The sequence below is a fragment of the Bombina bombina genome, chromosome 11 (assembly GCF_027579735.1).
Source record: "Bombina bombina isolate aBomBom1 chromosome 11, aBomBom1.pri, whole genome shotgun sequence".
NCBI lineage: Eukaryota > Metazoa > Chordata > Amphibia > Anura > Bombinatoridae > Bombina > Bombina bombina.
Window position 1 is genome coordinate 12,902,082 of NC_069509.1, and position 14,128 is coordinate 12,916,209.

The window sequence follows — 14,128 nt, forward strand, 5'->3', positions numbered from 1 at the left end:
GTGCAGTGAAGGGGGTAAGTCTCACAGTGATGGGCAGCAAATATATATGTATGTGCTATATACATATAAACAGTATGTATGTGTTTATAGGTGTATCCACATATTAACACAAATATATATGTATATAGTCATATACATATATATAGTCATATACATATATATAGTCATACACATATATATAGTCATATACATATATATATATATTCATATACATATATATAGTCATATACATATATATAGTCATATACATATATATAGTTATATACATATATATAGTCATACACATATATATAGTCATAAACATATATATAGTCATATACATATATATAGTCATATACATATATATAGTCATATACATATATATATAGTCATATACATATATATATATAGTCATATACATATATATAGTCATATACATATATATAGTCATACACACATATATATATAGTCATATACATATATATATATATATTCATATACATATATATAGTCATACACATATATATAGTCATATACATATATATTTACAGGGAACAAACAGTTCCCATAGACAGCTATGTAAAGGAACTTTTCAGTGCTGTTTTTTTTTTTTTTTTTTTTAAACACCCCACATCCGCCAACTTTAGGCCCCAAAAACTGCCTAGTGCAGTTACTTTTTTAAGAAATAAAGATGCTATTATGTTTATTTTTTTAATAAAGTATATTACACTTGATTTTGGGGGCATTAGATGAACATTTATAAAATTAACCAGAGATCTGATAATGGCTGGTAATTTGCCCGTTTGTGGGAGCGCAATAAATTAGCGCTCCACTTGTAATCTAGGCCTTAATGTTTTATGGGGGGGAATGGGGCTCTAAACGTCCCCCCTCCCCCTCCTCAAAAACACAGTATGGCCATTTACTTGGAAAATTAGAGGGGAGTGACTCCTCATTTAAAATAGGGGAATTACCTTTTTCACTTGAGGGATCTCAAACCAATCTAGTTAAAATAGATGGGGAGTTAGGGGGTTCTTTACTAGCCTCCCCCAACACTAGAAACCACTTTGTTTCTAGTAGGGCAGGTGACCACCATTTATAATGGTAATCACCTACATCCAAGGGGGCAACTGACGCTTCATTTTAAAGAGGGAAGTGTTAACATTCAAATGAGTGGTGACTTGTCGCTGTAGCCTAATGATATGATATGACTGGGTGCCCAAACCGTAGATCGCCAATAAAATATCCATTTTTTTCCATACTCTATAAGCAAAATCACAATCTACTAAGACATGCTCCATTGTCTCCATAATCCCAGCACAGGTAGATCTGGGGCAATTTTTATTCAATAAACTCCCATGCTATGGTGCACTTCTTACGGACATAAAGTTTATTTAAACAGCCAGTCATTTTGTATCTCTATCCTTAAGTTGGGGTGTTGGGTTATTTAATTTACACAAAGCTTCTGAAAGTTTTTGGAGTGTACATCCCTCAATATAAAAAATATAAAGAAAAAAAAAATAATTTCCAAAAGCTACTCAAATAATTTTTCCTGGGCATATCTCTTAATTTAATAATGCTATTTTTCCCTTTGTAAATACTTATGTCAAAAGGAGACTCCAAAATTTGACCAGACTCTTTGGAAGATGCATACACTTAAATGACAAAAACTAAAGAACAAAAACAGCTCTAGATTAATCATACCTAAAAGTAATATTGCTTTTCACTATGGCTATATTACTGAAACACAAGTAGTTTATCTCAAAATGTAGAGCTAATAAAAAATTCTGAAGTCATATTTATTATTCTTGACCAACATTTGTAAAATATTTTTTTATTTAACAGTGTAATGGACTCAACCCTGACATACAGCTGCTGTAATCATAACGTTTCCCAAGATACCCATTCACCTGTGGTGCACCTATAGCTTTGGAATACATTAGTCACCGCCAAGAAATGGATGTTAAAGGGATACTTTATTTTCCTAAGACAGAGTAAAGATCATTCTTGCAACATAAAAAGATCCTGTAAAATCACCATTATCTGCACTAAAATCTCTCTGATACCACCAGCCAAAGCATTTCCAATATTGATCCCAGAAATACTTCAATATGGTTGGGAACTAATTATTTTCTCCATTACCCTCCCAAGTCTTTTGCACAAAACGGAAGACAACATTTTATAATCAACATTAAGGAGAGCTCTGGGAATCCCATTCCTAATACCAGTACTTTTTCCTTTCTTATAAAGCAAAGTCAAAGGGGATTTACCTTGGGAAGAACAAATGCCTCTCCCCTCTAGAGCTTCATTATAAACTTTTGGAAGAATTTGACATAAATTGACAGTTTAACCTATAATGTGTTCCCAGTGATCCATTTCACCTGGTGCTTATTAAATTGTTAACAAATGGCTCCTTTACCTTTATATCAGTATTTGAAAAGATATACTGAAGAGTTTTTCATACTTAAGTATAGGCTATATAGCTATGGAAACACAACCAGCAGAAAAAATTACACTCCTAGTGGGAGGTAGGAGAGATACATAGAACAACTGAAATGTAACATTTAATTACCTAAGTAATGGGTATTGATATACAGACAGAGATAATATAAAGAAGCATGCATTTTTACAGAAAATTATAAAAAGTAAGGTTGTGGTTTAAAGAGGAAAACCAGCTATTTCATATATAAAATAAAACTAAAGAAGCATTTTCTCATACATTATAAACTCTGCAGCTGGTATAAAAAGAGAATGGAAATACTAAAAGGGAAAAATAATTTTATAGTACACTGCCTCATATTAATAGATTTTTTTTATAAATAATAGATAATAATATTAACCTAAATTACAAGTTGTGCGGTACGGCTATACCGCTGAAAAATTGGCCTTTGCACGATGAATGGACAGGTCTCCCATATTACAAGTTGCTGCGGTACGACTATACCGCAAGCGTTTTAGCCTATACGCAACTCTCTATTCCACACTCAAAAAATGGCTTTTGTGTGCGGGATTTTCATAGCGCCGTATTACAGGTTGTGCGGTCCAGCTAAAATGCTTGCGTTATGGCTAATACTGCCCTGATCCATTCCGCAATCTGAGACCAGTAGTTATGGATTTTGCAAAACAAAACTGTTTCATAGAACTCATAACTAAAATGTTACAAAGTACACTAACACCCATAAACTACCTATTAACCCTTAAAACGTAATCCCCCGCATCGCAAATACTATATTACACCTATTAATCCCTAATCTGCAGCCCACCCACCCACATTGCCAATACTAAATAAATCTATAAACCCCTAAACTGCTGCCCCCCCCCACACAGCCACTACTATAATAAACCTACTAACCCCTAAACCACCGGCCCCCCCACATTGCTAATACTAAACTAAACCTATTAGCCCCTAAACAGCCGGCCACCCACATCGCAAATACTAAACTAAACATATTAACCCCTAAACTGCTCACCCCACACATTGCATATCACTAAATGAAACTATTAACTCCTAAACCTAACATCCCCTTACTTTAAATTAAATTTATGTTATAACTATCTTAAAATAAATAAAAACTTACCTGTGAAATAAAAAAAACTAACGGCTAGATTACGAGTTGTGCGTTAGGCTTAAAAAGCAGCGTTGGCCGGTCCCAATGCTGCTTTTTAACGCCCGCTGGTATTACGAGTCTTGAAGGGTGTACCGCTCACTTTTTTGGCCAGACTTTGGCCAGTGGTCCTCCAGACGGGCAGAAGTCTTCATCCAGACGGCATCTTCTATCTTCATCCATCCGGCGCGGAGCGGGTCCATCTTCAAGACATCCGGAGCGGAGCATCCTATTCCATCAAAGTCTTCTTACTAAATGACGGTTCCAATCGGAATTAAGGTAGAAAAAATCCTATTGGCTGATGCAATCAGCCAATAGGACTGAAGTTTAATCCTATTGGCTGATCCAATCAGCCAATAGGATTGAGCTGGCATTCTATTGGCTGTTCCAATCAGCCAATAGAATGACAGCTCAATCCTATTGGCTGATTGCATCAGCCAATAGGATTTTTGCTACCTTAATTCTGATTGGCTAATATAATTCTAGAAAGTTAGACATGTGCAGCTTTGAAAAATTCGGTTCGGTTCGGATCGATTCAGATCGATTCGAATTTCGGTTCGGATCGATTCGAATTCGGAAGAAATCGAATGAATCCGTTTCGGATTCATTCGGATTCTTTCGGATTCATGAAAAATTTGGTTTGATTCGGTTTGAATCGATTCGGAATTTCGGAATTTTGGTAAGTGTTAAGTGGGATGTGCTGTGTATTACACTAGTATACTGTACAATACTAGTGTAATACACGGCCATCCGAATCCATCCGAATCTACCGAATAAATTCGAATCGATTCGGATTTATTTGGTAGATTCGGCACTACCGCAATTCAGAAATTCGAATCGATCCGAATCTCCGAATTCGACAAAGACTTTGATGGAATAGGATGCTCCGCTCTGGATGTCTTGAAGATGGCCCTGCTCCGCGCCGGATGGGTGAAGATAGAAGATGCCGTCTGGATGAAGACTTCTGCCCGTCTGGAGGACCACTTCACCCGGCTTGGATGAAGACTTCTCCCGGCTTCGTTGAGGACCTCGGCCTATTTGGGTGAAGACTTCTCCCGGTAAAGTGATCTTCAAGGGGTTAGTGTTAGGTTTTTTAAAGGGGGTATTGGGTGGGTTTTAGAGTAGGGTTGTGTCAGATATCCGTTTCCATTGTGTATATTCCTTTAAGGGGCGAGATTACCACTCAGTTCTCCGCTATTTAAACTTCCTTATTCCCTCACTCATTGCTTGGTATTTCCTGTTCAAGCTCCTTCTACCTGAACCTGCTACATTTCCATGACCGGAGGGTTACTTTTGTCTCTCTGCTCTGCCGGATCTTCTGGATTACTCCGCGGTGACGTCACACGCCGACATCGCACGGAACTACTCACAGTGTCTCACTGCAGCCTGTCAGTTTTGCCTCAGTCACTCGTACAGCGCTTTGACTACTTTGCTCCCAAGTAAGCTTGCTTTAATCTTTATTCAGCAGCATATGCCTTTGTTATTGTATACTTTAATATTACATGTAATTCCAATATTTGCCTATTTAATTGGTGTGTCAACCAGTATCTCTGAAGCCATTTGAGTATTGGCCCATCAGAGCCTGCTGAACCAACTACACCTACAGCAATAGTACTTCTGATATTAACCCTATCTGCTCAGATTCCACAGATAGTAGTTTCTACCTTTAATATCAGGCGTACAACACATAAACTGTTTTACTTGTTTAATTGCCACGGTTGGGTTCTATTTGTGAATACACTTTCCTCCCTTATAGGGAATTACAGAAAGAGATTCAGCAGCTGTGACATTAATACCAAGCCCTTAAAAGATGAACCCAGTGGATTTAGTTGCACATGTGCAAACACTAACAGACAAAGGTGAAAACATGTCTTTAACACTCACTAATTTACAACAGGAAAATACTGCACTAAAAGCTTACATTAAGGAAATAGCTGATAAACAAAAGCTTGAGATTATGCCTGAACCACAAATTCTCAGGTGAGCGCAAACACTTCAGAGAATTCAGGAATGCATGTTATTTAATGTTCACATTAAAACCTAAGACTTTCTCCACGGATCACACCAAGGTCCTCACTGTTATATCATATCTCAGGGGTGAGGCACGTATATGGGCAAACTCTTTTTTTGAAGCTAATGACCCTGTGTTATATTCATTAGAAGCTTTTTTCACCTCAATGTCACAATTATATGACGATCCATTCAAACAGCTAACCGCTGAGAATGCTATATGTTCATTAAAGCAACATAAACACCCTGTTGAAGATTATATCACAGAATTTAAAAGATGGTCTAAAGATACAGGCTGGAATGAGCTATCCCTGAAAAGTCAGTTTCGTTTGGGTTTATCAGACTCACTTAAAGACGAGATTGCAAGGGTACCCCTACCTGACTCACTAGAAGAACTTAATAATTTATCTATCAGCCTAGATAGGCGTTTAAGGGAGCGTAGACATGAGCGCTCTTTAACTGACACAACCACTAGACGTCTGCCCACACCCACACCCACATACAGTAGGTCTCCATCTAGTGCCACATCTGAACCTATGGAGATTGGTGTCATCAGAGGACCTCTCACGCCACAAGAGAAACTACGTAGAAGATGCAAGAACCTCTGCCTTTACTGTGGCTCCCCAGACCATAACGTGAAGGACTGTCCAAACCTAACACGCCAGAAGATGGGTAAGACCTGTGTTATGAGTACTTCTTCCTCCTCTGACAAAACAGACTCTAGTTATTTTTCCTTATCTGCTCTTATACAGTGGGAGACCGAGAGACTACACTCCAAAGTGATCATTGACTCAGGAGCCACTTCTAACTATATAGATTTAAACTTTACACAAATTAATAAAATTCCACTAATTAAGAAGCATAAACCTGTCTCAGTAAGAGTTATTGATGGTACTGAGATGTCTTCTGGTCCTATTTGTTACCAAACTATACCCATTAAGGTTACCACTGAGACACACCATACTGAATACATAACCTTTGATGTAATCCCTCTAGCTGTCTTTCCTCTCATCCTAGGGTATTCCTGGTTACGTATACATTATCCACAAATATCTTGGCGCACATCTACATTAACATTTAACTCAGACTACTGTAGGTCAACTTGCCAATTCCATCAACATATTCTCCAGACTTCAAATTGTAACATACCCCCCGAATATACAGACTTCCTTGAAGTTTTTAGTAAGAAAGAGTCAGAGAATTTACCGCCCCATCGCAAGTATGACTGCCCCATAGATCTTCTGCCAGGTGTTGAGATTCCTTGTGGGCATATTTACCCTCTCTCTAGTTCTGAATTATCTCATCTGAAGAACTATATTGAGGAGAATTTACGAAAAGGGTTTATTAGGCCATCCACCTCTCCAGCTGGTTCGGGCATGTTTTTTGTAAAAAACAAAGATGGAAGCCTCCGACCAATTGTTGACTATAGAGAGCTTAATTTGCGTACTGTAAAAAATAGATACCCTCTCCCTCTAATTCCAGAACTTATTGAGCGTCTGGAAGGATCTACTTACTTCACTAAACTTGATCTCAGAGGTGCGTATAACCTGGTACGTGTGCGCAAAGGGGACGAATGGCTCACAGCCTTTCGTACACGTTACAGTCTATACGAGTATACTGTGATGCCATTCGGCCTCTGCAATGCACCTGCCACTTTTCAACACCTGATAAATGATATCTTTAAAGACTTGATATATACGTAGTCGTTTATCTAGATGATATTCTCATTTACTCAAAAAATAAGCAGGACCATATTAAACACGTACGTTCTGTACTATCACGATTACGCGAAAACCAGTTATACGCTAAACCTGAGAAGTGTACCTTTCACACCGATACTATAACATTCCTAGGTTACGTGATATCCCCTAAGGGTATCAACATGGAGACCAGTAAAATACAGGCTATCTTACAATGGCCCACTCCCGCAACAAAACGTCAGGTTCAAAGTTTTTTAGGATTTGCAAACTTCTACCGCAAATTCATAAAACATTTTGCAGCTTTAACTAAACCCCTGACTAACTTAACTAAAGGTTACACTAAATTCATTTGGACACCACAATGTCAAGAGGTGTTTGATCTTCTCAAACATCACTTCACCACCGCGCCTATCCTAAGGTTTCCTAACCCATCTCTCCAATATGTTTTGGAGGTGGATGCGTCGGATTGGGCTATAGGGGCAGTTCTATCACAGAGACTGTCCTTGAAACATCCTTTACATCCGGTGGCTTATTACTCAAGAGTTCTCAATACTGCAGAAACTCATTACGCTGTAGGTGAGAAAGAATTACTAGCTATCAAAGCCTCTCTTGAGAATTGGCATCATCTTCTCGAGGGCACTGAACTCCCCATTTTGATATATACAGATCATAGGAATCTGCAATATCTTAAAACTAATAGGACCCTCACATCCAGGCAGGTACGTTGGAATTTATATTTCAACAGGTTTAACTGCCTCATTACTTACAGGCCAGCTAACAAAAACCACAAGGCTGATGCTTTGTCCAGATTGCCACACAGACTTTCATCCAACATTCCCACACAGACTATTATTCCTCTTGATCATATTATAGGCCTCACGCAAGAGACTACTGCTATGTTTAAGGACCACCAGACAGCTGATTTGGATAAACCACTTGAACTATTGCAACTAGGTAATGATGGTCTACTGTACCATAAGGACACCCTTTATGTACCTCCTTCCTTAAGAGACAAGGTGTTACACTCAAATCATGACAATCCACTAGCAGGACACCCAGGTTGTCAAAAGACGTTGGATTTAATCACCAGAACTTATTGGTGGCCACATATGACTGAAACAATTAAAAAATATGTACTATCTTGTCAGACATGTATCATCTCAAAACACAGTACTCACTCTCCTTACGGTCAGTTACTCACCTTACCTACTCCCACAAGACCTTGGACTGACATTGCACTAGATTATATAGTGGAGCTGCCTAGATCTAGTAACAACAACACCATTCTAGTGGTAGTAGACTTGTTCAGTAAGATGGCACACTTTATACCTACATCTAAACTACCAACAGCATCAGAGACTGTGAGGTTACTTATACAACATGTCGTACGTTACCATGGCATACCCCTCAGCATTACCTCTGACAGGGGTTCTCAATTTACCAGTAAGTTCTGGACAGAACTATGTAAAACCTTAAACATCCAACGTAGACTTAGTACATCATTCCATCCACAAACAAATGGTCAAACAGAGAGGACAAATCAATGGTTGGAGACTTATCTACGTTGCTTTACGAATTCTGATCAATCTAACTGGTCCTCTCTGTTGCCTTATGCCGAATTCGCCTATAATAACGCAGTACATTCCACCACTAAGCTCTCACCTTTTTACATTAACTATGGCTACCACCCGAAATTCCTTTATGATAATACCAGGGACTCCTTATGTCCTGTGGTAGATGATCTTCATAACTCCATTTCACAAACCTTTACTCAAGTCAAGGACAACATTGAGCACACAAAACAACTCTATAAACGGTATTACGATAAAAATAGATTGCCTTCGCCTACGTATGCTGTGGGTGATAGGGTCTGGTTGTCCACCCGTAACCTGAAGTTACAACTGCCCTCCAGGAGGTTGGGTTCTCTGTTCATAGGACCTTATCGCATCATTAAGGTTGTTAACCCCAATGCCGTCCCCTTGGACTTGCCTCCTAGGTTGACCATTCATCCCACCTTCCACGTCTCCCTCCTGAAGCCTTATGTTCCGGTACATCAGAATGCACCTGTTCAGACTCCTACAGCCGACTTCGCTCAGCTTGCGGAGGATTATGAGGTGCATTCCATTAAGGACTCAAGACGCCGTCGGGGAATTCTTCAGTACCTGGTCCACTGGAAGGGTTACCCAGCAGAGGATGATTCCTGGGAACCTGCTTGTAACTTGTCTGCACCAAGGTTGGTCTCGCTTTTTCATAGGCGACATCCTGATAGACCTCGTCCTTGATCCCCGGAGTGGATCTTTTTTGGGGGGCACTCTGTCAGATATCCGTTTCCATTGTGTATATTCCTTTAAGGGGCAAGATTACCACTCAGTTCTCCGCTATTTAAACTTCCTTATTCCCTCACTCATTGCTTGGTATTTCCTGTTCAAGCTCCTTCTACCTGAACCTGCTACATTTCCATGACCGGAGGGTTACTTTTGTCTCTCTGCTCTGCCGGATCTTCTGGATTACTCCGCGGTGACGTCACACGCCGACATCGCACGGAACTACTCACAGTGTCTCACTGCAGCCTGTCAGTTTTGCCTCAGTCACTCGTACAGCGCTTTGACTACTTTGCTCCCAAGTAAGCTTGCTTTAATCTTTATTCAGCAGCATATGCCTTTGTTATTGTATACTTTAATATTACATGTAATTCCAATATTTGCCTATTTAATTGGTGTGTCAACCAGTATCTCTGAAGCCATTTGAGTATTGGCCCATCAGAGCCTGCTGAACCAACTACACCTACAGCAATAGTACTTCTGATATTAACCCTATCTGCTCAGATTCCACAGATAGTAGTTTCTACCTTTAATATCAGGCGTACAACACATAAACTGTTTTACTTGTTCAATTGCCACGGTTGGGTTCTATTTGTGAATACACTTTCCTCCCTTATAGGGAATTACAGAAAGAGATTCAGCAGCTGTGACAGGTTGGTTGTGTGGGTGGTGGGTTTTAATGTTGGGGGGAATTTGTACTTTTTTTACAGGTAAAAGAGCTTATTACTTTGGGGCAATGACCCGCAAAAGGCCCTTTTAAGGGCTATTTGTAATTTAGTGTAGGGTAGGGCTTTTTTATTTTGGGGGGGGCTTTTTTATTTTGTTAGGGGGATTAGATTAGGTGTAATTAGTTTAAAAATCTTGTAATTTGTTTATTATTTTCTATAATTTAGTGTTTTATTTTTTTGTACCTTAGATCATTTTATTTAATTGTATTTAATTTAGGGAATTAATTTAATTATAGAGTAGTGTTAGGTGTAATTGTAACTTAGGTTAGGTTTTATTTTACAGGTAAATTTGTCTTTATTTTAACTAGGTAGTTATTAAATAGTTAATAACTATTTAATAACTATTCTACCTAGTTAAAATAAATAAAAACTTGCCTGTAAAATAAAAAATATTCCTAAGATAGATACAATGTAACTATTAGTTATATTGTAGCTAGCTTAGGGTTTATTTTATAGGTAAGTATTTAGTTTGTAAATAGGAATAATTTAGTTAATGATAGTAATTTTATTTAGATTTATTTAAATTATATTTAAGTTAGGGGGTGTTAGGGTTAGACTTAGATTTAGGGGTTAATAACTTTAATATAGTGGCAGCAACGTTGGGGGCGGAAGATTAGGGGTTAAGAAGTGTAGGTAGGTTGCGGCGACATTGGGGGCGGCATATTAGGGGTTAATAAATATAATGTAAGTGTCAGCGATGTTGGGGGCAGCAGATTAGGGGTTCATAAGTATAATGTAGGTGGCGGTGGTGTCCAGAGCGGCAGATTAGGGGTTAATCAATATAATGTAGGTGTCGACGATGTCGGGGGCGGCAGATTAGGGGTTAATAAGTGTAAGATTAGTGGTGTTTAGACTCGGGGTTCATGTTAGGGTGTTAGGTGTAGACATAAATGTATTTTCCCCATAGGAATCAATGGGGCTGCGTTAGGAGCTAAACGCTGCTTTTTTGCAGGTGTTAGTTTTTTTTTTCAGCCAGCTCTCCTCATTGATTCCTATGGGGAAATCGTGCACCAGCACGTTCAGCCAGCTCACCGGTAACGTAAGCAGCGCTGGTATTGAGGTGAGATGTGGAGCATAATTTTGCTCTACGATCACCTTTTTGCGGTTAACGCCGGGTTTGAAAAAACAACGTAATACCAGCGTTGTCTGTAAGTGAGCGGTGAGCATAAACTGCTTGTTAGCACCGCATAGCCTCTAACGCAAAACTCGTAATCTAGGTGTAAGATTAAACTATAAATAAACCTAACATAACTATTTTAAGAAAAGAAAACAAACGAAAAATAAAAGAAACCTAAATTACAAATTTAAAAAAACCTAACACTACGAAAAAATAAAATAAATCTAACATTACCAAAAAAAAAAAAAAACGCAAAAATTATGATTTTTTTTTAAAAAAACTAACGCCTAGAGTTAGAGTTCTGCGTTAGCCATCAAAACCAGCGTTAGGGGCTCCTAACGCTGGTTTTGGCCGCCCGCTGGTATTTAGAGTCAGTCAGGAAAGGGTCTAACGCTCTCACTTTGCAGCCGCGACTTTTCCATACAGCAGATCCCCCTACGCCATTTGCGTATCCTATCTTTTCAATGGGATCTTTCTAACGCCGGTATTTAGAGTCTTGGCTGAAGTGAGCGTTAGAAATCTAACGACAAAACTCCAGCCGCAGCAAAAAGCCAGGAGTTAAGAGCTTTATGGGCTAACGCCGGTACATAAAGCTCCTAACTACTGTGCTCTAAAGTACACTAACACCCATAAACTACCTATGTACCCCTAAACCGAGGACCCCCACATCGCCGCCACTCTAATAATTTTTTTTAACCCCTAATCTGCCGACCGCACACCGCCGCAACCTACGTTATCCCTATGTACCCCTAATCTGCTGCCCCTAACACCGCCGACCCCTATATTATATTTATTAACCCCTAATCTGCCACCCCCAACGTCGCCGTCACCTACCTACAATTATTAACCCCTAATCTGCCGACCGGACCTCACCGCTACTATAATAAAGTTATTAACCCCTAATCCGCCTCACTCCCGCCTCAATAACCCTATAATAAATAGTATTAACCCCTAATCTGCCCTCCCTAATATCACCGACACCTAACTTCAAGTATTAACCCCTAATCTGCCGACCAAGCCTCACCGCTACTCTATTAAATTTATTAACACCTAAAGCTAAGTCTAACCCTAACACTAACACCCCCCTAAATATAATTTAAATCTAACGAAATAAATTATTTCTTATTAAATAAATTATTCCTATTTAAAACTAAATACTTACCTGTAAATTAAACCCTAATATAGCTACAATATAAATTATAATTATTTTGTAGCTATTTTAGGATTTATATTTATTTTACAGGCAACTTTTTATTTATTTTAATCAGGTACAATAGCTATTAAATATTTAATAACTATTTAATAGCTACCTAGTTAAAATAATTACAAAATTACCTGTAAAATAAATCCTAAGTTACAATTAAACCTAACACTACACTATCAATAAATTAATTACATACAAATACCTACAAATAAATACAATTAAATAAACTAAAATTAAAATAGAACTAAGCTACAAAAAATAAAAAAATAATTTACAAACATTAGAAAAATATTATAAACAATTTTAAGCTAATTACACCTACTCTAAGCCCCCTAATAAAATAACAAAGCCCCCCAAAATAAAAAAAAATGCCCTATCCTATTCTAAAATAAAAATTGAAAAGCTCTTTTACCTTACCAGCCCTTAAAAGGGCCATTTGCGGGGCATACCCCAAAGAATTCAGCTCTTTTGCCTGTAAAAAAAAAACATACAATACCCCCCCAACATTACAACCCACCACCCACATACCCCTAATCTAACCCAAACCCCCCTTAAATAAACCTAACACTAAGCCCCTGAAGATCTTCCTACCTTATCTTCACCACGCCGGGTATCCCCGATCCGTCCAGAAGAGGCTCCGAAATCTTCATCCAAGCCCAAGCAGGGGCTGAAGAGGTCCATCATCTGGCTGAAGAGGTCCATCATCGGGCTGAAGAGGTCTTCATCCCGCCGAAGCGGAACATCCATCCTGGCCGACGACTTCCTGACGAATGACGGTTCCTTTAAATGACGTCATCCAAGATGGCGTCCCTTGAATTCCGATTGGCTGATAGGATTCTATCAGCCAATCGTAATTAAGGTAGGAAAATTCTGATTGGCTGATGGAATCAGCCAATCAGATTCAAGTTTAATCCGATTGGCTGATCCAATCAGCCAATCAGATTGAGCTTGCATTCTATTGGCTGATCGGAACAGCCAATAGAATGCGAGCTTAATCTGATCAGAATTTTCCTACCTTAATTCCGATTGGCTGATAGAATCCTATCAGCCAATCGGAATTCGAGGGACGCCATCTTGGATGACGTCATTTAAAGGAACCGTCATTCGTCGGGAAGTCGTCGGCCAGGATGGATGTTCCGCGTCGGCGGGATGAAGATGGATCCGGAAGAAAGAAGATTGAAGATGCCGCTTGATAGAAGACTTCAGCCGGATGATGGACCTCTTCAGCCGGATGATGGACCTCTTCAGCCGGATTATGGACCTCTTCAGCCGGATGATGGACCTCTTCAGCCGGATGATGGACCTCTGCAGCCCGATGATGGACCTCTTCAGCCCGATGATGGACCTCTTCAGCCCCCGCTTGGGCTTGGATGAAGATTTCGGAGCCTCTTCTGGATGGATCGGTGATACCCGGAGTGGTGAAGACAAGGTAGGAAGATCTTTAGGGGCTTAGTGTTAGGTTTATTT